General features: G+C 34.7%; 2 long non-coding RNA genes across 3 annotated transcripts; one reads left to right on the plus strand and one right to left on the minus strand.

Annotated features, from left to right (window-relative positions):
* Positions 1–11133: 11133 nt before the first annotated feature.
* On the minus strand, positions 11134–21699 carry LOC122303433. Of its 2 annotated transcripts, none has more exons than XR_006240678.1 (4): positions 21323–21699; positions 21146–21216; positions 16440–16527; positions 11134–11410 (listed from the first exon to the last, which is right to left on the minus strand). It is a non-coding gene; the product is annotated as an uncharacterized LOC122303433 (long non-coding RNA). The 2 variants fall into 2 exon arrangements; XR_006240679.1 differs by having other exon boundaries at positions 11134–12055.
* Positions 21700–23312: 1613 nt separating this feature from the next.
* Positions 23313–25037, plus strand: LOC122303434. Its single transcript, XR_006240680.1, has 2 exons — positions 23313–24525; positions 24673–25037. It is a non-coding gene; the product is annotated as an uncharacterized LOC122303434 (long non-coding RNA).
* Positions 25038–27917: the final 2880 nt, after the last annotated feature.

Below are 27917 nucleotides of genomic sequence, written 5' to 3' on the forward strand. Positions count from 1 at the left end.
ATGATACCCTTAATACTTCCCACTACCGGGTGACTACCCAGCATACATGGCTTTATATTTTCTTTTCTTCTCTGCGTCTGTTGCTCTGCCTTCTGAAAGCCTTCTGCCCGAGATTTGCTCTAACCCTGAGATTTGACTGAGCTTCTATCATAAGCTTTCAATCCTTCATTAAGCTTTGTTCAAGTTTGCTTTATTGCAAGCTTGATTTTCCCCAAGCACTCAAAATAGCCCGCCTCGCACACAACCTCTCTCTCTCTCTCTCTCTCTCTCTCTCTCTCTCTCTCTCTCTCTCTCTCTCTCTCTCTCTCAAAAGCCCTTCTTTCGGTGGCTAACCACCGTTCAACAGCGCTGGTTTGAGAGAGACGTTGAGCCCAGAAGTCGAGCCTAGCCCTCGAGCCCAAATTTGTCCCAGACCTGGAGCACACCTTGAGCCTAATCCTTGAGCCCAGTCCTTGAGCCCAAACGCTGGGCCCAACCATCGAGCCTAGCTTCACATCATGCCTCCTACGGTGAGGATACTTTAACTCACCTTCGCCTCTCACCTCCTGCGGTATGAAGAAATCACTTAAATATTTTCCTTTTAACTTTCTAGAGTATGCGTTATCAATACCGGTGATTTTAATTTGTTATTCAAATTCTCATATGGAACTTTGGGCCATTCAACTAATTTGGAATCTGAACTTCATGTTACTTTATAATCGTTAAAAAACCAAAGCCTTTTTATAAGGATTTTAAAATTTTTAGAGACGAACCACCAACATTATAGTGAGAGAAGCTCCTCCTTCTCTCTAAAGAAAAAAGGCGTAAATCATCCGAAGGAGGGGGGGGGGAAGCTACGGCTTCCTGCCTCCCTTCATCCCATCCATTCCTTTGTTTTGTTTATACTTTTTCCTTCTTAAATAAGCGTTGGTTGGTGGTGACAATGGTGGCCGAAAGTTCTTTACACGGACAAGGGTTTTGATGCCGTCTACCACCCTTTTTTTCACTCGGACGTGATGATGGTTTTTACGTGATGGAGGTGGAGGTTTTGGCCGTCTACCATTTTTACTTCACTCGGACGTGATGAAGGCGTTGGTTACACGATGGAGGTGGAGGGCTTCGTTTGACTTTGTTTGGCCGTGAGTGCATTTTTGATGCAAAGAGGGACCATTATGGAATCCACGTAGCTGGGCGTGGTGGAAATGGGGAGGTTCTTCAGTGTGAGTAGAACCATGGTTTCATGAGCTCAGAAGGCACGGTTTTCATGTAGGTTGGGGTGTACTCCCGTGGGGTTATTTGACTCTGTTTTATCCATGGAAAACAGAGGTGGTTTGGGAGGCACGCTGGAATACATGGGGTTTTTAAGGAGGTTTCTGGGGTGAAGTTATGGGGAACTCATGATGAAGTTGTCTCTCGGAAGGTGGTCGGACTGGGGGTGACACTGGTTTTTGCTGTTTTTTTTCATTTCCATTTGCTTTTTAATTTTTTGCTGTTTTTCATTTCCATTTGCTGGTTTTGTTACAGACTGGTTGTATTTTGTTTTTTTAGTGTTTTGTTTCTAGTTTAGACACTGTTTTTGGTTGGCTGTAGATAAGGCCTCAACGGTAGTGGACAAACGGGAGGAGTTCCATCCACTTTGCAGCAGTGTTTCCAGGGCGGCTCAGCTTGCGTGCAGTAGTGTGGTCATGAGTGGAGGTGAAGCAGTGTTTTAGCGGGGTGGAGGGGAAGCACAGTTGTACAGATGGGTTGGCTAGTGGGTGCAGGCTGCTGCTCAGACGAAACGGTTGGCAGGGCATGTCCGCACGGCATGAACAGGCTGCAAAACGGTTGGCAGTGGGGGGCAAAGCGTGCATTGCTCAGAGAAAATGCAGGACACGTGTCGGGGAATACAGGACACGTGCCGTGAGGTATTATGCCGTGTGGTCATGAGTGGTAGTGGATGGAAAATTAGATAAAGTATTTTAAAAGTCCACGTTGGGGGGGCCATTAAGTGTTGTACTCGAGTGAGGTGACAAGCAGCTTGATCAGTCACAATCCGGGGTAAGAGCTGATCGAGAGTGGCGGGCGATGTTATGGCTGGTGGTCGTATGGACGGTCTCCATAGGGTCCATGCGCGAGCTGGGTGCTCGTGCCGTTTTTGGGCTTGTGCAGCTGATGCCTGCAGTAGGTGGCTGTCGGGGTTCAGGCCTGTGCTTGGAGTTCTGGTTTATGATTGTTTTTACATGGGAGTTTGTTTTTTAGTTAGTAATTTTGTAGATTTAGGCAGGTGGTCTTGGTGTCCGTGGTGACAGCGTGCTGTACTCCGCCTTCCTGGAAGGATGGAGGGGGTCTTTCCTCTCGGTTATTACAGAGCGCTCTATCTCTCATTTAGGAGAGATTTAGAAGTTAAGACAATGTCCGCTACCATGAGTGCGGGGATGCTTCAAAGCTGATGCGTAGGTTGGCTTATAGTCTGGATTTTCCTGTATTGATAAGTCACACTTGTAACTTCGATTTATTGAAAGAACTCAATGTTCTATTTTCAAAAAAAAAAAAAAAATCTCATATGTATGTCCTGAGATGTTGCCACACATGGGACTTTATGTAACATTTTAAATGATTGTTGGTTGTGGTTGGACGTGCCTTTGATGTTCACTGCTTCATTTCATGGTGTTTTCTTGAAAATCTTGAAATTAGACATAACAACAGCTGCATTGGATGGGTGTATTTTTTACCCTACAATTAAAGCATTGTATTTATATTGTTATTCAAGGATTTTGGGATTGTTTCAAGTATATTCCAAAGAAAATTGAAAATTGCATACTTTGTATATGTTTATTTGATGCTTCAACAAAATTGCATAATTGTTATTATTTTGTGGTTTTTTTTTTCAATTTAGTTTGTTAATTAAATTCTGTGGGTTGCTAGATAAGAAGGTATATTATAAAGTTTGATGTCTTCGATCTTTTTCAGTAAGATTTACATGGATTGTGAATCTAATTATGAGTCTAATTGTGAATCTAATTATTACACAAATCTTTTATCCCTTTAATATTATTAATCTAATTGTGAGCATGAACTAAACTTATAAGATATGAGATTGTTTTCTTTTTAACCCATAATTAAAGCTAAATCATGACTTGCATAATTTCCTATATTTTATCACTTCTTAACTTTAAAATTTAATTCTAATTTTATTTATTTTTGTTGATTTTAGGCTTCATTGTCATTGTTTAAATTAATTTCACATTTGAAGAAAAAGAAGATTCAAATTTTAGGAGCTTATTGTCTAAGGACATTCAGATTTAAATGAAAATTTATTCGAATGTAAGAGTTGATTACCAGTGCTATTTGGGAATAAAGAACAAGCTAAATTTTTGAAGATGCTAAACGTAGAAGAAGATTTTTAAATTCTAAAAGAGAAGAGACTTGAAGCAGCTGTTAGAGCATTCGATGATCAGTTGAGAGAATCTAGGTAATTAGATCACTCAAGCAATTGTGTTGCAGCTGAAGAGCAGTTAAGAGAATCAAGGGAGAAAACATCGGATCAAATCAAAAGTCGGGAAGCAAACGATCCATCTCTAGACTTTCCTCATTCTGTTTTGATTCAAACAATAGGATAAAGTTAGTTGTAAAATGTATTTTGAACTCCTTAATTTTCTATAGTTTGTTACATGTAATATGCTATAAATACAACAAAATGAAATATAAACAGCCAGCAAGCCAATCAGTTCAAACTCTTTCTTTTCTGTTTACTTCCTCTGTTTATAATTCTTACATAGTATCAGCTAGTTCAAAGGCACACGCCTAATCCTGATATAGCTTCCGCATTCACCACAATGGCTTCCAAGTCAAATGTCAATACCCCACTTTCTCAACCCAATATCCAACCCAATGCTCAACCTGTGTCCCAAAAATTGGTCGGTTTAAATTATTTGCCATGGAGTGTCCAATTTATGGTCTTTCTAAAGAGTCATGATCTTGCTGATCTTGTGGATGGGGCTGTTCCTCCTCCATCCAAAACTCTTTCTGATGGCACTACTAACCTAGCTTATATAGTGTGGTTAAAGAAAGACACTTGTGTTCTAAGTTGGCTATTAGCTTCTATTACTGAGAAGCTAGTCTCTACTATTTATGGAATGGAGACTTCCAAACAAGTGTGGGATGCCCTTCACACTAGGTTCTCATCTACTTCTCAGTCGAGGATTGCTCTTTTAAGAAGACTAACTTCAGACCATTACTCAAGGCAATCGATCTTATAGTGAATTTATGGAGAAAGCCAAGAATCTCGTTGATTAATTTGCAGCTGCAAGGAAGACTACCGATGATCATGATCTGATTAGCTTTCTCTTAGGAGGACTTCGGCCAGCATTTACTCCTTTCATCACTACGTTCAACTTTGCATGCCGAGACAAAGATAACACAACTTGGCACCTGATCAACACTATGCATTTGCAGCAAACCAAAAAGGAAAAGCACCCTTCTTCCCAAGGAAGCCAAAATAACAAAGAATTAACTCCAAAGCCACTACTTCCGAACAAAGGTCATCAGGTTCCTCCTACAACTCGTACCAATCAGCAAGCTTATGACAAGCCAACTTGTCAAATTTGTGGTAAGAGAGGACATGTTGCCCTTGATTGCTATAATCGCTTTGACTTTTCTTTTCAAGAATGCTTGCCACCTGTTGATCTTACTGCAATAGTTGTCGAAGCCAATAATTCCTATGACGAAAATGTCTGGTATGCAGATAGTGGTGCCAATGCTCATATCATTGCCAATGTAGCAAATTTAACGAACCAAGCTTCCTATGAGGGTGCTGATACTGTCCAAGTTGGCAATGGCTCATGTTTGGTTATTAAAAACACTGGAAATACAACTCTAAACTTTCCTCATAGTTCTTTCAAACTCAACAATATTCTTCTTTGCCCCAACGCCTCAACCAATCTTTTATCCATCAATCATTTATGCTTAGACAATGACTGTTATTTTGTGATAACTGGGATTGATTTTTGTGTGAAGGACAATAAGATGGATTGCATCCTGCTTCAAGGACTGGTTGAAAATGGACTGTATCCTTTTGCTGGTCACAAGAGCTCCTCAAATAAAATGCGTTGTTTCACTGCAAAGTTAGGAATAACAACATCCTTGGAACATTGGCATAATCGCCTTGGGCACCTTGCCAAGTCCACCTTAGATTGTTTGCGCCATTATTTGCCTCTCTCTGAGTCCTTAAATACATTAGATTTTTGCAATTCTTGTCAACTAGGAAAAGCCACTAAATTGCCTTTTGTTGATTCTACCCGAGTCTCTACCAAGCCTTTACAACTCATTCATACCGATGTATGGGTATCTCCAATAACTTCAACCGGTGGTTATCACTATTATGTTATTTTTGTCGATGATTTTAGTAGGTTTGCATGGATGTATCCCATGTGTTTTAAATCTAAAGTCTTTATTATTGTTCAATAATATAAAGCTCTTGTGGAAAATTTGTTCTCTTCTAAAATTCAACAACTACAATCCGACAATGGAGGAGAATATATTTCCAATGATTTCACATATTTTTTAACAAAACATGGGATATACCATCGATTAACCTAGCCCTACACTTCACAGCAAAATGGAATTGTCGAAAGAAAACATTGACATACTCAAGAAACTGGTTTAACATTATTAGCTAAAGCACAACTACCAAATAAATATTGGACTGATGGCTTTCTTACAATGGTTTTCCTAATAAATCGGCTTCCCACAAAAGTCCTCAAAAATCTATCCCCTTGCTTCCTGATCCATAAAACCATGCCTTCCTATATTTCACTAAGAACATTCGGATGTGCATGCTACCCATATCTAAGACCATATGAGAACAATAAGCTTTCATTTAGAAGCAAAAAATGTCTCTTTCTCGGGTATGCCGCTTAACACAAGGGGTATAGATGCTTAGATTTGGACTTAGGAAAAATATATATTTCCAGGCATGTAGTGTTTGATGAGAACTCATTTCCAGCAAGGGATAAAAGCTGCACTTCACTAGACCATGAAAGCAGGATGTCAATAGGTTTGTTTCCTATCTCACATTCAATTCTACTCCATGAAATCCCAAGATTGAACCCCTCCAACACTGCTTGTGAAAACAATGCAATACCCGAAATTCAATATGAAACCATATTGCATGATAATGAGTCCCCAACATTTCTAATGTTTGAGAACCCAACCGACTTCCATACAGAACCACTCTCTTCACATGAGCAGACGATTCTCGACCCTCAACCAGCTCAAAAAACCCCTCAAGACCCACCAGAAAATATTATCATCACTCGGTCCAAAACAGGAAATTTGAAACCAAAAGAATTTCCTGGGTTCAAAATGTTTTATTCCACTCGTCATCCTTTCCATTGTTTAACCAGTATTTTAATTGAATTTGAGCCAACTTGCTATACACAAGAAGTAGCAAAACCAGAGTGGACACAAGCTATGGGATGTGAATTTGATGCTTTGATGGAAAATGGGACATTGTCTCTCTGTCCAAGGCCACACGGCAAACATATAGTCAGAAATAAATGGGTATTCAAAATTAAAAGACACCTAGATGGTAGCATCGAACACTACAAAGCAAGGCTTGTGGCAAAGGGATTTGATCAAAAATCTGGAATTGATTACTTTGATACCTTCTCTCCAGTACTTAAACTGACTATGGTTAGATTGGTTTTATCTATTGCCATTCAATTTAATTAGCGTATCAAACAATTGGATGTATCCAATGCGTTCTTACATGGCATTCTTGATGAAGAGGTGTATATGGAACAACCTCAAGGCTTCATTGATGAGAGCCAACTAGATTTCGTGCATCGACTACATAAATCTCTTTATGGACTTAAACAAGCCCCAAGAGCTTGGTTTCGAAGGCTCTCTGAACAATTGCTAGAACTTGGATTTGAGGAATCAAAAGTTGATTATTCATTGTTTACTCTTTGCACTAACACATTCAAACTTTTTGTGTTGCTCTACGTAGATGACATTATCATAATTGGATCAAGCAGTTTGGCTACTATATCTTTGATTAACAGCTTTTAAGGACCAAACTCATGATTCGCCAACTTCCCATGAGTTTGTTGGGGGGTGTTAGAGCATTCGGTGATCAATTGAGAGAATCCAAGAAATTAGATCACTCAAGCAATTGTGATGCAGCTGAAGAGCAGTTAAGAGAATCAAGGAAGAAAACATCGGATCATATCAGAAGTGGTGAAGTAAACGATCCATCTCCAGACTTTCCTCATTCTATTTTGATTAAAAAAATGGGATAAAATTAGCTGTAAAATGTATTTTGAACTCCTTAATTTTCTATAGTTTGTTACATGTAATATGCTATAAATACAACAGAATGAAATACAAATGACAAGCAAGCCAATCAGTTCAAACTCTCCCTTCTTTGTTTTACTTCCTTTGTTTATAATTCTTACAGTAGCTAGAGAGATTGGCTCTTGGATGAACGGAACAGAGCCATGTCTGAGATGCGGGACGTAATTTGCATTTTGACTTGGCACTGAGATGCAAGCTAAGTTTTTGGGTTTGACTTGGTAAAAGGAGTTCACGCGGGGCCCTTTGGTTTGACTTGGGTGCATAGGGGAAATTTATTTGCTTTTTGGCTGGATTCTTGGATGCACAGATGAAATTTTTATTTTTCTTTTCATTTGAAGACACTGCGACTGGGAGTCTGGGACTACGATGAGTATTTTTTAGTGTTGATTATCTTCTATTCCTCTTAGAAACAATATGATAAATTTGTTTATGTTGAATTTAAGTTCTAGCATGAACTAAATTTTCTTTTTTTCAGGAAAACGATGTAATCTAGTTTCAAATTATGTTTGTTTTTCTATGCTAATTTGAAGTAATTCTCTTCTATGGTTGTCTAATTTATTATGAGCTTATTGTTTCTAGTCGACTGACCATTAATTAGATGATTTTGATATTGTGATTTACTATCGAAAGAGTGAATTAAAGGATAGAACTTGGATATTTCAATATAGGTAAATATAGTGATCGAAAGACTTATATGAAACTATGTAGTCTTAAAATTGTTGGTCTTAATGCTTTCTTTCTTTATTAATTTGCATACACTAGAGTTTTCTAAATGATATGAAATGTAAATAAAAACCTTTAATGAAAAATATTCTTTCATGCAACGAAAAAATGTTTTATAAAAGTAAGCTAAGTGTTAATGTTCAAGTATATATGTATGTAATGGCATTCTTTGGCAGCCCTTTTTATACACCTTAAAGAATAGTTATATGCATATGAATTGATGCTATATTATATGTATGTTCCATTGAATGAAATGGTGATGTTTTTGCTTTATTTTATGAAATGATGTTTTATGAAATGAAATGGAGTGATGAATGAAAAGAATAAAAAAGAAATGAATTTAAGTAAAGGAAATGATTGAAAAGAAATAAATGTTTTAATGTATGAAACTACGTAATGGTCATGACTAAATGAATGAATAATAGTACCAATAGACTGAGTAGATTTCACTACCAGGTAAGTAGTATTGGTAGTGCATCCATGTTGTCTCCTGACTGAGAGATTCCCAACCCAAGGCCACGAATAGAATCAGGTCTAAAAGACTACTAACTCCAACACACGAGGCGTAACACTGTGTACCGGCCAAAGAAAAGTGATAATAGTAGAAATGAATATTGTGTGATCATTTAGCTTTTTACGATTGAATGTACAAGGTGTGAGAATATAATTTTGAGATTTAGCCTTTTACGATTGAATGTACAAGGTGTGAGAATATTTTGAGAAAGAAAAACATTTTAAAAAAAAAAAACTCTACCTTGTAATATTTTAAATGAAATGCATGTATTACGTATAATATGTAAATGAATGTGAATGCATGATTGAAAATCTTAGTATATTTTGACTATATGAAATAATGTTTACTGAGTATTCGATTCATTTTAGTTTTATTTCATATTTTAAACCACCCAAGTCAGGATGATGATCAGTACGAGTAGATGGACCAAGTTTAGAAGGAACAGACTATGAACTTAGTATTTTCAGTTAAATCAATTTAAGAATTTGGTTATGTTTACTTAAGACAGCTTATTTTATAAATTCTTTGAGTGATAAACAAGGTTTTAATAAAATATGCAAATTATGTTAATCTCTTGCCTGACAATATATACGTAAGCAAGTGACATACCTCACAAATAAGGCAAGGGTGGTGTTACAACATTGGTTGTAAAAATTCTATTACAATCTTTTTGCAATTTCTCTATTTTTTTTAACTATTAAATTCTATTTAAATATTAAAAAACTCGAGCTAAACTAACTCAAACCGGCTCGAGGTGGGAGTTTAGCTTATTGAGTCGGGCTTGAAAAAAAATTAAATAAAAATTTCAAAAAAAATTTTGAACTGAGTTGAGCCGAGCTAAAAAATTCAAAGACCAATTTGCTCGAATGAATTACAACCCAATCGCCGGGAAATCATTAAAACGAGTCTTTGTGGTCTATCTCATCACATCCATCCACTTGTAAAATTGTCCAAGATTCAACAATATTTGGACTCAAATGATTTCATATATATATATATATATATATATTTTTGTCCTTTAACTTTCAATTTGAATATCTTTTTAAAAACTATAAAATAAATATTTAAAATAAATTGTTTTGGAGGAGGCCTTCTGCTTGTCCTTCACAAACTTTCTTTTTTTATATTTCTGGCTTGCCCGGGGGAGAAGATTAAAATTTGGATAATAAAAGTATTTATTTAGGGGTATAAATGTGTAATGTTAGGACTAACGTTACGTGAGTGGATATTTATCAACGTGTTATATGAATTTTAAATTGTACATTAATTGTATCCTGCACGAAACTATCTTTCATAAATCTTTGTAATGCACTTTATTTCTAACTATGTTGATTACATTTTCACACGTAGATTGTGAGGAATTTAAACAGCTGCAAGTTTATGTAACTCCCAGTACTCTATATCCTAGAGATTGGAAAGAAACTCAAAAAAATCCAAATTCACTATAGCATTCGACTTGTTTTACAATTTTTCTATCGTGTTATTTGCAATGGCTATTTTCAAAGATGAATTATATTTATAATCATAGAATGCGTAAGTATCATACAGTTTCTTTTAAAAATGTGAGTAAATACGAAAACATGAAAAAAATTATTTTTTTTAATAATAGACTTTTGCTCTTTTTCAAAACGATCGTATGGTACTTTAATTTGTGCACTCTACTTAAGTAATTTTCAAATGATTTAAGTGGAAACATTCACTGACAAGATGCTATTTTCGTTAATTTTGTTGTAATTAAAAAATTAGTATGCGTGCATATTTAGAACTCTGTAGAAATTAATGTTCTTACTTCATTATTTATATTGATTGTAATTATAGGAGACAAGCTGCAAAGTACAAACAAAGATCGAATGAGTTCAGTTTATTTGAACCTAGCACAACAGGCAATCCTGACCCACAAGCATTGCTGATAAAAGGAAACTGAACACTGCCGCCTTCTCTATAATTTATTGACCTAACGTTGGAGTCACTCATGCTATTAGAGCATTATTATTGGATTAACCATCTCAATCTTTAAATTTGGACTATTATGTAATTATTTTACTCATAGCTAATCATTTAAAATTAAAATTTGAAGTCTACAATAGATTAGTTATCACAATCTCTATAATAATAAAATATTATTAATTTTTATTATTTATATTTCTTTAATTATTTACATTTTTTAAATACTTTTTTATTTTTATTTTCATAATCTCCAATAACCTCCAAAAATCATATTCATTTTAATTTTCATAATCTAACAATATAGCAAATTAATATCTCTAGTACTTGACAGTATTTATAGATGTTAACAAAAAAATTATTATGCACATTCACAATTTCACAATTCCATATGCAGTCAACTAGAGAAACAAAATTATAGTGACACTAATGTTCATGGGATTGACAGTTTTTGGATGCACATTCATTTTATATGCATCCAAAAACTTCTTGCCAATTTTTGGACATTCACAATGCTAGTATTCACTACCTGCCAGCATTTCCATATAACTTTTATGCAAATTGGCAATCTCATATGCATAAATCACATGATCACACCATATAACAACAACATATGGATGAACAAGGCAAAAAAAGAAAAGAAAAGGCAATTCATCAATATATAACAATCCAAAATGAATTATCGACTCCAAACATATGCATCATCAAAATAGCAGATACATATGGCAATCCCAACAGAACAAGTGATGTCCCTACAGCATGATCATGATGGAAAGAAGTAGTATGGTTGCTCATCTGAATGTGATTACCATGAAAATTATTTAGTGTCAAACATCATGAACATTGCAACCTTTGTAACTTTGTATCAGTTCCTTCAATGTTGAAGAAAAAGGAAGCTGCTGCATTGGATGGCTGGTCAGCAAAGGAAATGAAAGAATTCACAAAGGGAAATGAAAACAGAAAACAGTAAAGAAAGCAATAGAGAATAAAGTGATTTTTGTTTGTATGCATATAGTGTCTTTTTGTCACCTGCCATACCATTTCTTTTATGCAGTGTAAAAGCAATGTTGGTTGAGTAGTGCGTCTAGCAGGCTCTTTGTAGTGTAGTGACATGCATGTAGATGCTATAAATTAAATAAATAAAAAAGTGAAATATACAGAGTAAAAACAACTCTTTACAAACCTCTTTCATCATATTTTCTAGCTCTTAGCATTTTCAATACATTTTTTTATACTTCTTACATGGTATCAGAGCTCCGTCATGGAAGAGCATAGTTCACAAAGCCATAACCAAAACCAAAACCAACACTCCAACCCAAACCAAGATCCTATTCATCTCAACAGTCCATACCACATTGGCTCCAATGATGGTACTGGCTCCATGCTTGTTACCCATAGCTTGGATGCCAACAACTACTACTCGTGGGCTCGATCAATGAAGAGAGAACTAAGGATCAAAAACAAGCTCGGCTTTATTGACGGAAGCTTGTGTGAACCAACTGATCCAAGTGATCCTCTCATGGAACATTGGATACGTTGCAATGATATTGTGATTACCTGGATGCAAAATGCCATGGCTATTGATATCAAGAGTAGCATTGTGTATGTAGAAAAAATATGAACCCAACTATAGGCTCATCAGGAATGGACTTGATACCAAAGTAGAGAAGTCAATAAAGCAGTTGAAGGAGAGGAAGAACAGGGCTAAGAAGATCCGTGGGGTAAAGAAGACAAAGGTTTCAGATGCTGCCAAGGGTGGAAAGAAGAAATGAGTTTTCATGATGGGTTTTGTGTTGATCTTAAAGCTTGATTTTTAGCAGTGGTTTTCCTTCAATAGTGATACCTTCTAGTCAGTTTCTGGGTGTGGCCAATACTTTATCTTCCAGACCCGAGACCTCTTTCTTTTCCTTTCCTCTGTTTTATTTTTTACTTTTTTAAATATTATATCTACTGACGTGGCAAGTGCAGATTCCCCTATGGTTGCAACTGCCGATTATCTTTAGAAGAACCGATAATATGAGAGAGTTTTGGGGATGGAAGACACTAAGAATTAGACATGGAATTTATAGAACACTACAATGGAAGGAATTTTCCTTGCAGAAAAGTCTAAAAATTCCCGCCAAATCAAAATCCAGGCGATTTCAAAATCACTGCACGTTCGCTGGTACCATTCCTCCACTTCTGATATACTACAGCGGAATCCATAAATCGCCGCCAAAAGGGACATATTTTCCATCGATTTCTTCATCGCTGGTATAGAGATTAAAAACAGTAAAGATCTTTGCCACTGATTTTTGAATCGCTAGCAAAACCTTTGGCAACAATGCCCTAATCGCTGCCAATGATCTTTACAGTTTTTAAACTATATGGCAGTGATTCAAAAATCGTTGGCAAAATCTTTGTGAACTAAGTGCCATTGGGATTTGAATAGCACCAACAATGAGCAGTAGAGACAATTTCATTATCATTTTCTGATCCAACATTTGCCAAAGCTAATAGGCCGCACTATCTGGCTTCTCTGGATTTTTGTGGTACAGTAGCGACAAATTCTCTTTCCTGTCAGTACACTGGTGTCTTGAAAATACCTTGTGATGCTTTCATTAAGATATTTTCTTTATGAATTTAGGTTGCATTTATAGGCTGGAATTATATATATCGACCTGATATTTTTCTTTGTTGAACTACTAAATATTTATGGCTTTTCCATGTATCTGTTTGGATATGGTAACTCCGTGGAAGAGGCATCAAGGGCTCTTGGATCAAATTTGGTAAAAGGAATGTGTGCATTTTAAAATGGGTTGTTTCTGGAACTTTTGTAGATCTCAATCAAAATCCAGATCTCCAGTGCCTTCAGTATGTTTTTTTATTTCTGTTTGAACAATTATTTTTGTGATGCTGAATATTAATAGGCCGATTAGAAATGTTGCAACATGCCCTCATTTAATGGGTGGCTGGATCATTGGTAAAGAGATATGGTATTGGGATATTTTAATTATTAGAGCCTCATCTAACTTGATAAGTTTTTTAAAATGTTTTTGAAAGTATCGTGATTGAATAGGTATCTAGATTACCTACCATTTTAACAGACCTGTTCTATGAATCAATGTCCAGTCTTAGAATCTTGGTATTGGATTTAGTTCCACCTTCTATTACATATTTTTTTTAAAGAAAACACTTCATCTTACCTCTTTTTCAGTGTCTGAAACAAAAGAGTAAAAGCACAAAGAGGCACAGTGCAAGCAGTAGCCCGAGCAAGAGCAAGAGTTTATCCAGGTCTGCTTACCCTTAATAATCCTTTTCTGCTCATTGATGGAACCATATTACTATCTTATGTCAGCATCTTTGTTTTATTGTTCTTTGTTTATGTATGTGATATTTTCTACTTGTATATGTGATAGTTTCAACTTGTATATGTGTGTTGGCTTTGACCAAAATGCTGATTGCAAACTTGTTTGGCAGGTGAGATCCAATTGCAGCTGATCTGTTGATTCCTGAAGATTCTATGAGTGTGCCTTTTTATTGTTGAAGAAAACTTTACCAGCCAAGTATCCTAGGCAAGCAATAGCAAACCTATCATGGGCAGACTTTAGACTGGATTTTGTGGTTGTTTTCTAAACTGTCAAAATGATTTCTAAATCTTATTGAAGCCTCTAGATTGAAACTTGCACATTCACCATATTTGTAATGCCTATGACATTTCCTAAATTCCAACTTTTCATAATTTTAGGGTGTTGGATATTGATACCTCGCCCTATTTCTTTATGCAAACCATATACTGTAATCATTATCATTTTTTAAATTTTCTGTGTTTACGGTTAAGGATTTATTGATTGCTGTAAAATGTTCCATGAAATTGTAATCATTATCATTTTTTAAATTTTCTGTGTTTACGGTTAAGGATTTATTGATTGCTGTAAAATGTTCCATGAAATTAGTCTGCTTCGTGGTTACCATGTTTGCCCAAACATTCTATAGGGCGATTTTAGTGTGGCCATGTTTGTCACAAACATCCTATTTAGGCTTTCAGTCTCCCAAAAGAACTTGACCTTGGGACAACAACAATTTTTAGTTCTTCGATCCATATGGTAGACTTCTCTTCATCTTTTGTATACCTAGGAGATTGATTAGATTAGGAAATCTGGTTTCTAAAGGTATTCTTGATTACAAATTAATGAATGAATAAATAAAATCAACCTATTAAGAAGATTGGGCAAGCCAGCTAATTTGACTTGTTGTTTGGAACAAGGGACCAGAGCTTTCTCTCTTGTTTCAGAAGAAGCCAACCATGGCATAATGTGGGCATCTACCCGTTGAACTGCGTCTACACCTATCAAAAAAATTTTACATCTCTCACTTAATTTTTTCTAAAAAATCATATTATTTTTACTAAAAATCTTGCCTCACTTAAGTAAGCAAACGTGCTTTGCACGTTTTTCCAACCTAGTAACTATATATATATATATAGTTGCATTCGTGGGGTTTGATATAGTGGGGTCGAATACATTTCTTATAGAAATTGAGAACCATATCAGAGAGGTGAGGAATGAGGTAAAAGGAAATTTGGATGACCAACTTCAGAATATCAAAAGCAAGAAAATTCAAAAGAGACCAACCATTCCCCTTGAATGCAATTTAGCACCCAATCAAAGTTAATGCGTGAAAAATAACCCTCATGATCTAAATTCATTTTATTATATATTATGGTTATCATAAAAGGGTCAAGACATCAAACATGTAAATGCATCAAGTAAGGCAGTTATCTTTGTATAACTAAATTTGTTCCTTATGGTAGCTAATAAATTGGGTTTAATTCACACCAACGAAACAGTGCCTTTTGGCTTGGCATGCCTTTTGGTTCAGATCACGGTACCTGCATTTGAATACAATTTCTGCACACTTTATCTAATAGTTAACTGCTATAACTGATTCCGGTCCATTTTCTTCTTTTTACCGAAAGTTACATGCATAAGCTGATCTGGGTAGCTGATAAAAAACCATTTTGAAGTCTTATTGGACGTGGAGACATAAATTATACTTCAATATGAGAAGCATTATGCTTTTGTTTGGAAAGCTTGAAATAGAAATGTGAATTAATTAATGGGGATAGGTTGAAACCAAAAGTTATATTCAACTATCTGAAAAGGATAGAAACCACCAAGATAAATATATATATATATATAGCTAGGTACTTAATATATATAGTGAGATGAGTTTCATGATGGATTACAAGTGGAGTACAAGATTCAAGTATATCAAGCCAAATCTCTACAAATATCGAGACATAGGTGAATAATATATACTTGAGATGATTAAAATATAAAAATAAAAGCCAATCAAGAGTCAACTAATTGGATTCTAGATAGAATAACAATCATATAATGGTGGAGAAAAATGCATGGTTATGACCCTTCTATACTAAAGAAATAAAAAAACTGCATATTTTGATGCTTAGTTTGGGTTTTAACTATAATTAGAACCCATGTGCTGATGTGATATGTGCTTAGTTTGATGACAAAGCCATTTTAAGCTACAATTAAAATAAATTGTATGGTTTTAAGCATGTCACACAAATGATATTTGTGTGTGGGTTTTAAACATACTGCTAACACGCTTCGACTCCCCCATATTTTCCTTCTAAATAATCCAAATCAAATATCAAAACAGCCAATAGAAAAGGGCAAAAGTTCAAGTTTAAATAATGTAAAGCTTTGTTGAACATATTTGCAGTTGTAGAAAGAAAGATGAATCAAAATAAAAAGAAGAAGAGAAAATAATCTTTCATTTCGGAGGCACATAATAAAAAAATGCAAAGAAAAGAAAGAAACATAATTATATACAGAACAAGACATCATGCAGATATGGAGAGAAAGAATTATTGATTCTAAAATATGGAGAGAGACATTTTAATATTAAATCCATGAAGATTATGAATATAACTTACCTAAGGTCGAAAAATCCCCACACCAACACTTGTTAGTGTATGAACTGAGGTTGTTAACACGCAGCCACAAGTTTCCATTCTTAGAAGTCTATAAACCAGTATCAAAGGTCAATTATGCTACTCAAATTCTATAATGTCCATGCAGAAAAATCACATACAATCCATATACCTGAACCCCCCACATATATGGGGGAGCTTGGGGACTTGAAGTCCCATGTGGAGGTATAGGAGTGAAGGAGGAAATAAGCAAATCAGACCAATGAAACAAGGAAACAAGCATACAAGCACAAGCTCTATCACATTAACTCAATTATATGGGAACAAGAGAGTTGTAAATCTCTAAAGCCCCAAAATAGAGTGCATAGTAGAATTTTCTGCACTACCATGGACAGCTAGCAGCTTTAATACATTCATGCTCAACATCCCTCATTTAAACACAATCTCAACTACATAAACCAAGCATACTAGAGTTGAAGAAAACTTGAGAAGAAACATCAATTTTTTTTTTTAGAAAGCATAGCATAAATAGCAAGAGTAGCTCAAGGCTTCACACTAAAATTCTAATTGAACCTACTAATATAAATAAAATCCTTGGTTGCTTACTTAGGCTATTAATCTTGAAGAAAAGTGTTAAAAAATACATTCTCATCTCCACAAGTTTAACACATATAAATAAAGGGTTAAACATAGTCAAAACATGATTCAAACTCAAGAAAAGGTAATCTAATATAATTCGTTTTATTTATCCTCTGAATGTAATCCAAATCACAAGCAACTGTTTATATATACATATATATATAAAGAAAACTCTAGCAGGCCGTGATCACTTAATTTCTTAAGATGAAACAATAATTCAGTTTTCCAAATTGGTGAGACAATTTGTGACAATTCAAAGTAAAGCATATGGCTCAAATTTGCTCCTCGACCGATCCGCTGATCAAATATATATGAGTTTTGTGATGTGGTAAGAAAGGTGTGGCACAAATCCCTAAAATGAAGTTAATTTTATCAGAACATGAAGAAATGGGAGCTATTGATTCTTAAAGAGATAAGAACCACTTGCAACAGTACTACTGGTTAAAAGTTCAAATAATTTCTAGTCATACATGATAGACTATCTGATCAGTAGTACTCTACTGCAAAGCTGGCTCCTGCAGCAGTGCAGAATACTTTGAGCTTACAGCTCGAAGCATGATGCATGCATGAGGTTTTCATTAATTAATAGTTACGTACATATATTTATGACCAAAACCTATACACTGTAAAAAGTAAATTTGGTATGGCACATAAAAGAGCATGTATTTAATGTGACTAGAGGTTTAAGCATCAATTAATATTTAGTACTCTGATCAATGAGGTTGGCTTAAGGTATTGACAAGTATTATTATAATAGCACTTGAAGAATTAGAGGAAATTTTTTTTCTGCTTAGTTGTTTAATTTGATCAGTACTATACTTATTTTTTATAAGGATACATAATATGCATCCAGTTTCATTTTATATTACATCCACTTATAAGAAACATTCTGGTTAAAGCTAGCTATTGAACTTGCTTAAAATTTTTAGTTCAAATGAAATTGTTTACTCGGGTAATTTTTCTTGAAGTAAAAATTGATTGAAGAAATGGAAAGATATAAGAATAGCAAATGTAAAAACATATATATATATATATATATATATATAATAAAAAAAACACTAGAAGACTTCTTTTGTGAGTTTAGAAGTGGAAGACTTTTGAGTCTTGCAAAATATATATAAATGAACCTTCATATTTCCACGACCAAATACCTTTTTTTTTTTAACTCCTGAGTTCAATGTTTTTTAATCTTTTGTGGGTATGAATTTTTAGATTTTTTTAGGTATGTATATTCGTTTAATATTATGGGGTCCTAAAATTTTTGGACTTGAAAAAACATTGAGAAACTTCTTTTTCATACTTTTATGAAGCCTCGGGAATTTTAGATGGAGTTAGACGAAGTTTTCATATTTTCCAAAAATATCTAGAAGTTTTATATTTGTTGGGATTTTTATATATTTTCTCCCAAATAAGTTATTTGAATTTAAATAATCTTTTTAAATTTTCAAGGGAGGCCAGGGGGACCATGGACAGATTTGGTCTCAACATAGTTCTACCAATGCATATTACCAATGTGGGGCTGGGGTGTTACATTGCCATGGTTAAGTCTAATGTTTCCTTTAGTGGTTTTGTTGGTTTATTTTACTATTTTGAATTGCATTATCTTGATAAATTGTGTAAATTCCATGGACATGATATTTACCCCTAAAAAAAATTAAGTTTAACGAATAAGGATATTAAGCTCTATTGGATTAAAGAGCTACTTCATAGGAGCGATGAGACTTGATGCCTACACTACGAGTAACTGCAGCCCCCTTATCATTTGATCCAATTAGAGATCAAGTTTGATGTATAATCTTAAACATCATCATCACCATCAGTTTTGTTAATATTACTATGTTAGGTGTTAGTATTGTTGTACTTGACTAGATTTACTTTGACAAAAACATCTCCATTGGTTATGCAGATGCAAATTCTGTTGTTCCATGAGGAGTTAAATTATTGGAGTCATTTGCAGCTTGTGTGGATATGAGGCAAGTTCCATTAACTTAGATGAAGTTTGGATTGGTCATGGTTGTGGTCAATGACACTATATGCTTATAGTTAAAATCTGACTTTACATAATTATTGCAAGTGGAGGTTCATTTTGTATATCAAGCTTTATGATTTCATATGGCGCTCTTGGGTAGGGTGTGAAGACCATAATACAAAATTGTCTTGCAACAATTACATTGACCCAAGTTAAACATTTGGTGCTCAACCAAGGAGTCAACAGATGACCTTAAAAATTTTATTTCCATTAATATATTGCAGATCAGCAGAATTACTAGAGGTAATTTTCCTACTTAATTCTCCCGTCTTTATACATCATAATCGAAATAGAACTATTATCCCATTTGAGACCTTCCTTTTGAATTCAAATACCTTAGTCATTTCTATATGGTGCCTTTATTATCACCCAACACTGTTTTAACTAGTCTAAAGACAACCTGTACAGGGACTAACATTAGTAGCTTTAACCCAAAGCAAAAAGTAAATCTACCCAAAAGCAAATTATATTGAATAAACTTTTCACCTCTACCTACCCACAAACCTCAATGCAAAACATATTTCAAATTAAAATGTTTAGCGTTGTACTTTCAAATCCCCCACTTATGCCCACCAGCATCAATCTTTGGTATCCTACTGGAACATGCTGGGCCAGTAAAGGTTTCCTTCTCATAAAATATGTTAGATTCTAAAGAATACTTTTATTACATTGATATTTTTTAATAAAATAGACTAGGGAGAAAATGGAATACACAGTGGTGCCAGAACTATATAATACTGATGTATACATAGTAGTACTTAATCATGGTCATGCTATATCAATCATATATATTACTTAAATTGGTTGATAACAATATCATTGACATTATAAACCCCATTTATTTGTTTAGACCTAAGAGTGATGAAGATCATGCAGTTTCAAGAACGCTGGGTACCATTGAGACTCTATATTATATATATATACATATATATATATATATATATATAATATATGTAGTTGGTGCTGAGACTTTTGAACTTTCTTTTTTTGGGGTGAATTTATATCTTGGGAGAACTTGAAAGAATATTAATGATCTAGTCTAACTCCTACCGTATATTGATACAAATGGCAACAATTAATAAGCCATATAAATCTTCAGCCAAATCAAGACCAAGTCTATTTGAGATCTACAGAGAGAGTGCGTGTATGTAGTGTGCGTTTGTCTATGTGTGTTTTTATGTTTATTTAGGGAGCATAAGTGGTTTAGCATAAAAGTTGTAGACTTTCGATGAAGATCCCTACCAACAATATGACCAAGGAGCTAACTCGTGAAATGTTGCATCGTTTATATTTAAAGTAATGCTAAATATAAAATACTTAAAGCATGCAATTTTTTTAAAACAAAAAAGTGTAACCTACTCTTAAAAAAAAAAAATTCTATAACATATTATAGTGTAGAAAATATAGGATTTATGTATCTATGTATGAGTTATCAGTGTCCTAAATAAATGATGCAAAGTGAGTACTCTTTTATTGATCACGGTTTTTAAATGATTCAAAGACTCTTCTCAAGCATATTAGTGATCATGAACTTACAGTAATCACATCTAATAATCGTTCATCTTTGTTAAAAACTTAAAAAGTAATGATTGTAAAATGTCTAGCTAGCAATTAATCAAACTATTTCAATTTCACTAACTAATTTCTAACACCAACGTGTTATATATATAATATATATATATAATTTTGTCTCAAATTTAAAGGATGCTTAATTATCGCTTCAAAGCCCCCTTAATTGTTTTCTAATATCCCGAGCCAAACAATCAAGCTTCAGTTCGATTTTCTTTACTGCTTGTTGTCTTTGATAGTTATTTCATTCCAAGATCAGGATTCGTCTAAGTATAAAGTGGCGTTTAAATGAAAGCACAGCCATATATAGCCACTACAACAAAAACTACTACGTAGGGAGAAACCTTATTGTTAAAAAGACAGAGAAATGCACTAAAAACCGAGAGCGGTTACAATCTGTGATGAGTGAATTTGTGAGTGAAAAACTGAAGTGAGTGTTGTGTGAGCAGAGGAGAAATAGGAGGGAGCTTACTGCTGAGGGAGATTGTCAGCAACAACCCAAAATTGCACTGCAATATAGGAAAAATCCCAAAAACCCACGAACTGCACAAATGAAATTCATTTCACAGAAAATTATCATGGGAGTGGAAATTCACTTGAAGTGAATGTGGGTGTGTTTGTGAGAAGCAGAGAAGGAGAAGCGCCTTACCACCGATCGGCAACTCAGAACTCCAAGAACTCCCAAAACACGTGCAACACCAAACCCACAATAAATCTGCAATGGAGAGAGAGAGAGGGTCTACTGTGAAGGCCCTAGGGTTCGAAGTCAGAGGGTAGAATGAGTAAGAGAGAGAGAGAGAGATAAGAAGATGAGCAACGTGCGAGAGAGGAAGAGGCCGATCGAGGTTGGTTCAGCTTCCATGTGAGGAAAATGGGGTGGGGGTGGTGATCGAAAATGGAGATGAAATCGGCTGAAATGGGTAGGGTAATGGTGCTCATCCAATTTTGGAGAAGGGAGGAACAGAGAGAAGTGGAGAAGGAAATGAGCAGGAAAGAAATCGGGGGGGAGGGGGCGGGACTGGGGGAAAAGTCATTTCGCGCCCAAAGAATGTAAAGCAACGTAGTTTAGAGCGTTGGGATAAGAAAAACATCTTGCTAGCGATTTCATAATTGTTGCAATATTTTGCTGGCGATTTCATAATCAAAAATTTTATGTGTAATCATTTTTGTACATTCTTTTGTGCACTCCAGTGATATAATTGGTTGAATATTAAAAAAAATTAATCTTGCCAATCATATCAGTGGAGTGCGCAAAAAATACGCAAAAATGACTGTATATAACATTGTTCTTTCATAATTGTTGCAATAGTTTTTATTAATGGACTAGATAATAATTGGTTATATCTAATTTTAAAATTTGCGGCAATTTTTTAATTGCCATAAAATGACATCTTTCCTAACGATATTATTTCCGGCGATTTAAAAATTATTAGGATAGACTAGATTTCTTGTAGTGGAAATAAGAGCACTAGTGGAAAGATTAAGGATTGTCCTATTTTTGGTAGGGGTGGCAATTCATGTTTTCGGATCATATTTGTCTCATGTCAAGTTATAAACATTCGACTATATGGGTTAACTCAAACTGAATCCTGTTAAGTTAAACGTGTCAAACATTCAAATCCTAACTCGAGTTAAGTTAACTCGACTCATTTAGATAACGAGTCGTGTCGTATCATCCGTTTTAACATTTTTAATAATTAATAATAAATAAGTCAACACGACACGACTTATTTAAATTTTTTTCAAGTAAATGTGTTGAACTAACACGCATAATCTATTTGACCTGATTAACATAATTTCATATAAAGTTAAAATCTATATTTATTAGCAGTCACAATATTTTAAAAAAATAAGCATACCTACTAACAAAAAATATCAATATAATTTGAACATATAATAAAACCAATATTATAAACCCTACGATAATAAATACGAGCATAAGTTCAAAATTATAATCACAATAATAAAAACATAAGCATATTGAAAAATATTAATATTACAACTCAATAATAATAAAAGATTAATTTTAAAATAAGATCTAAATGGGTCAAAATAGAATGAATTCCGATTAAGCGGATTAACCCGTTTACAAAACGTGCTTTAACATTTTTACCTGAACCTGTGTCTTAACTGATCAACCTATTTTTATCCAAACTCGTTAGCATCAAATTCAAATCTTCTTATTTTGTGTTGTGTTGTATTGAGTCCACAAATAATATCACATATTGACATCCCTAATTTTTGCTATTGTAAGTACAAAAATACGCTTATATACAAGGCATTATTTCCACTTATCATCGTCCACCCCGAAGATAAACAAGTCTTTTCCCTTCGCTTTATTTCTCTATGATTGTATAATAAAGTTGTATTCAATTTCATTGTCAAGACTCAAGACCAACGACCCCAAAAAGTCGTCATTACTACCATATGGCATATATTCTCCCTTCCAAGTCTTTGTCTTCGCCAATTTCTCAAAAAAAATAAAAAATAAAAAAGGTCTTCGTCTACGCCTTCATCAAACATTATATATATATAAGAATTAGAGAAATTATTTTCATCAGCCACTATTCACTATTATACACCACACACTCTATAAAAAGTACATCTACATCTTATAAAAAGTACCCTTACATCCTATGAAAAGTACCCTTATCCCTTATGAAAAAGTTAAAAGTGTGTAGTGTGAAATTGAATAGTAGCTGATGTATATCACTACTCCTACTCAAATAGAGAAACTCTACTCGGCAGCCGGTTTAAAATTCTTACACCGCACACGTGATGTGGCCAACCCGGTCTGGGCTCCACATCACGGTTCTTAGCTTACTCGAGCCGATTTGATTTCCTCCCCTGAAACATGCGATTTCCTCCACTGAAACAGGCGACGATTTCCTCCACTGAACATCTGAAACATCCTCTCCTCATGCCCAGCCGATTTCATCCACAGAAAGCTTTCCTCTCTCTCTCTCTCTCTCTCTCTCTCTCTCTCTCCCCTCTCTCTTGTGCTTCTCCCGTGCTCTTCTCTGTGATTCTAGGGCAAATTCGTCCCTTGCGAACTCAAGTCGACTTCGAATAGAGACCGTGCCTGCATCCAAATCTGTGGCCACGCCAACGGTAAGTCTCCACAAACATAACATGGTTTTTGGTTCTCCTGTACTGTTACGAGGTAAACTAGTTTCTATGGTTTAAACTGATTTTTTGTTGGTGAGGCATGATTGAAGTTTGTGGTTGTGTATAGGTTTTGTATGGAGGTTGTTTTCTGTAAATTTTTGCATGAATTCTTGAATTTTTGTTGTCGCCCATCAGCTGTTTGATATTGGACCTGAGATATAACCCTCTCATAATTTTCAGTACGTATGCTTCTTTCTAAGAAGTGCTTATTTATGCCAAATTTAGTGAATCTGCTTTGATCCTTCAGTATTCTTTATATATGATCACTCTGTGTATCCACGTTGCTTGTGCATTACTTATGTCTGGAGAAAATCTTGAAAATCATATTAATGTGAAGAACATTTTGGTCGAAATGGGAATTTATTTTCATGTACAGGTAATTGTTTGTTGCAAAAAGGAATCCATCTTTCATTTGATTGCTGAAAAACTGTGAAGACACAAGTATATACCTGAAGCGTTACAGCTGCTGTTTCAACAGCAAATTATAATAGCCAAGTTTTTCTTTCTTTTCCCATGTCTTGTCAGCAAATGTAGATATGTCTATGTTCGTGTATGGATGTATATTTGTAAATTTGCAATTTTTTTATGGATAATTTCCCAAAGCTTCTGTGGCAGTGTTAATGATACTCTGTTCTGTAGGATGAGTACACAGATTGTTTTGGTGCTCTTGAAGTGGTCAGTAAGGTGCGTTATGGGATATACTCATATATGACTCAATTAGTACTGATATTTTCTTCAATATTCATTTACCCATTTTCTTCTTGAATTATTATTATTATTATTTTAAATTTATAAACTACTTATGATGTAGGGTGTGATTGCAATTTGCAGAGTACGAGAGTGAGAATTACGAGAAGCTTGTAAAATCCTTGAAGCTCATACAAGCGAATCAATCCATGTATGTATAACTGCTGGGTTGTTGCAGCAGGCCTAAGACAGTTGAAGAAATCCTAAAAATAGATATGAAACCTGGTTGGAAGAAGGGCATGAAAAATAGATATGAAACCTGCTTGTCATCATGTAGTCATACTCAAAAAGATAATTTTGAGTCTGATCATCATGGATGTGTGTGAGATTAATCATTTATTGATTAATGTCTTTGCTTTGTTTTCATCATGGATGTGTGTGTGATTAATCATTTCTACATGTAAATTTGCATGAACCAAATTCGATTTTACCACATGGTCGTTTTGAAAGCCTTTTGCTGCAAAGTGTTGTAATTGTACTACTAGATATATATATATATATATATATATATATATATATATTGTAATTGTACTACTAGATATATATATATATATATATATATATATAAATTATACTACTAGTTTTGGTTTGATTCGGATAAATTGTATGTAAATTTATATCTTGTATGGAGTAGATCATTTTTTAATGGTCCCCCCATGTTTTGGTTATGATGTACAAAATGGGTATATGTAGATTCATTAAATTAACTTGTGTAATGAAAAGTTCAGTAATTAAAACAACTTGTACACATGGTTTGATCTCTATTGAAAGCTATTTTAAGAGCCTCGTAAATAACTAAAGTACATGCTCATCACTACTGTGTACATCAATCTCATGAATGAAACACACCTGGATCCTTTTGCAATCTTGCCAAATTCCCTCATCATATACAGGTGAAATAAACTTACAGTATTCATCTACATACTTAAAACTCGTGGTCTTGTCTCTCTCAATATAGACAGAGATCAGTGCATGCTTAGCAACCACATACCAAACTAAAGTTATACATGAACTAAATATATAGCAAATGAAAATTGTGGTCTTGTCTTCGCTTCCAATTTTGTCAAACTCCTCCATTTGAAGTTTGCACCACAAAGCCATTCAAAATACTGGGTGGAATGTTTATCAAAGTTCAAGACTAGATCTGAAAAATAGCATAAACAAACAGATCAGATATTGAAAGCCATAATAAGGAAAATCTGTCTAATAATAAACTAGAAAAGGAACACAAAAAGGAGTAATGATGAAACTTAAATAGTCAAAATACTCAATCATTACACCAATCTACACGTAACTAACATCCATAATTGATCTAGAAAAAATTCAAGCAAAGTACTCCAAACAATTACGAAAGTACAGTAAATTTTAGTAAGAGAAAGGAAAGAAATAGACCTCCTCATGTAGCTCATGATCAAAGACACAGATAACTAATGTACACATGGATCATGCTACCAGAAACCCTTTGCATGTGGACCACTCGGCTGATGCTACCAAAAATCCTCTCCAAGAGGTACAAAAATTAAACATGGCATCTCCACAAAGATATAGCCTCTCCATAAAATACAAAAATTCTTAAAACAACATAATCTCCACAAACTGCACCACATGGCATACTGACATCGCATCTCCACAAACATAATCTTCACAAAATCTTCATGGAGTTACAAAGTATCAAGATGGTCACACATTTGAAAGACAAGATTACAATGGTTAATAATAGCAAACCAATTACAGTTCTCCATGAAAATTAAAGATTTCAAAGTGCAATCCAAAGTCAAAGATTTCAAAGTCCTCCATGAAATATGGGGTTCAACAATTACAGTTTCTTTTAAAAAATTTATTTTCAAATTTATTTCCAACGAGAAAATTAATGTGCTTTCAACTCAACACCCACATCGTAGCTATTTTTTTCAAAAATAAAAATAAGAAATTCTCACATCATGTGGTGGGAAGAGTCACTACTCAAGCTCAATATCTTCATATTTATTATTCTTGATATTATCACCTCTCTTTTTAAATTTTGTGAAGGTGATTGGAACAAAAAATATTATATGATGTTTTAGAATGTAAAAGACTATGATCATCTCTAAATATAAGTTCATATTATTATCAAGTTCAAAAACAAGGGAGTGAACAAAAAAATAACATTAATTGAATTCAAGACTTCAACTCATCATTAATCTTATCCTATGGCATATTAAGTCATCAATGATTCTCTCTAAAACTCACAACATATACTGCCCATGCAGGACTGATGTTTGACCGATTTGACAAAGGCTGAAAAATATATTGATGCACCAAGATGTTGAGGAAACCTCCATCAACTATATATATGATCCATGAGAAAGAGATTGGATTTATACTTGTCTATCTAAAATAGGACGTCAAAAGCCATTACTATGGCTGGGGCCGTTGCACCTGTATGATTAAGACCAACAGCAGCATTGCACCCATAAATGATCAACAGGATGATCGACATAGGTGTGATGCTACCTTATCAAATAAAGATCAATTGTTCTCTCTCGCTCATTGCACCCATAAATGTTCTCTCGCTCCCTCTAACTTGAATCCTTATGTGTCAATGAGATCACTTAAATTTCAGTACACTCGTCTAAATCAGCATCAATCATTTCAGTACATAGAGAGTCAAGAAACCATACCCCATAACAAAATACTTTCTAACCTTCCATTCCGTTCAAAAAGAACGTTAAAAGCCCATTACAGCAAACAAAATTTCTCCAAGAGTCATGGGTGAGAACAAATCGCAGGACCAAACAATGCCCTAAATCACTCATTGAAAACCAAAATTAGCATCAAAGTTGAAATCTTTCTCATTTCATTCCCAGAAGTTCATCGAAACCCAAATGGAGGGTTTAAAGAACAGAGCCAAGAAAACACTACAAAGGAAAAAAATGAAAACCCAAATGACGCAAGCATTTTTAGACAAGAATGTAGCCCTACATCACATTGGTCAGCTAAAATACAAGAAAAGAACAACTCAAAGGCACATAACAAAAAGAAGCAGTAGAAGTAAAAGTTATGTTTCCAAGTTTTCCCAATAACATTTTCTAGGGGCACAGATAGAAGCGACATTAACCGTAGGGAAAGTGTTGTTGGAGAAGACGGAGTGGAAGGTGGAACGGGCAGAGGGAGGGGCGTCGCGGGTTCTGGGTAGGGGAGGGGTGAACGCACGGGCCTTCCTGAAGAATAGAAATGCCTCTTCAACTCAAAACGTGCATTTCACCAGGTAAGAAATGAGAAAAATCAGAGGGCGGCGCGGTGGAGCACAATCGAAGGGTGCTGGCGCGCGCCGAGGGTAGGGGGGGCTG

This window comes from Carya illinoinensis, chromosome 3 (assembly GCF_018687715.1).
Source record: "Carya illinoinensis cultivar Pawnee chromosome 3, C.illinoinensisPawnee_v1, whole genome shotgun sequence".
Lineage (NCBI taxonomy): Eukaryota > Viridiplantae > Streptophyta > Magnoliopsida > Fagales > Juglandaceae > Carya > Carya illinoinensis.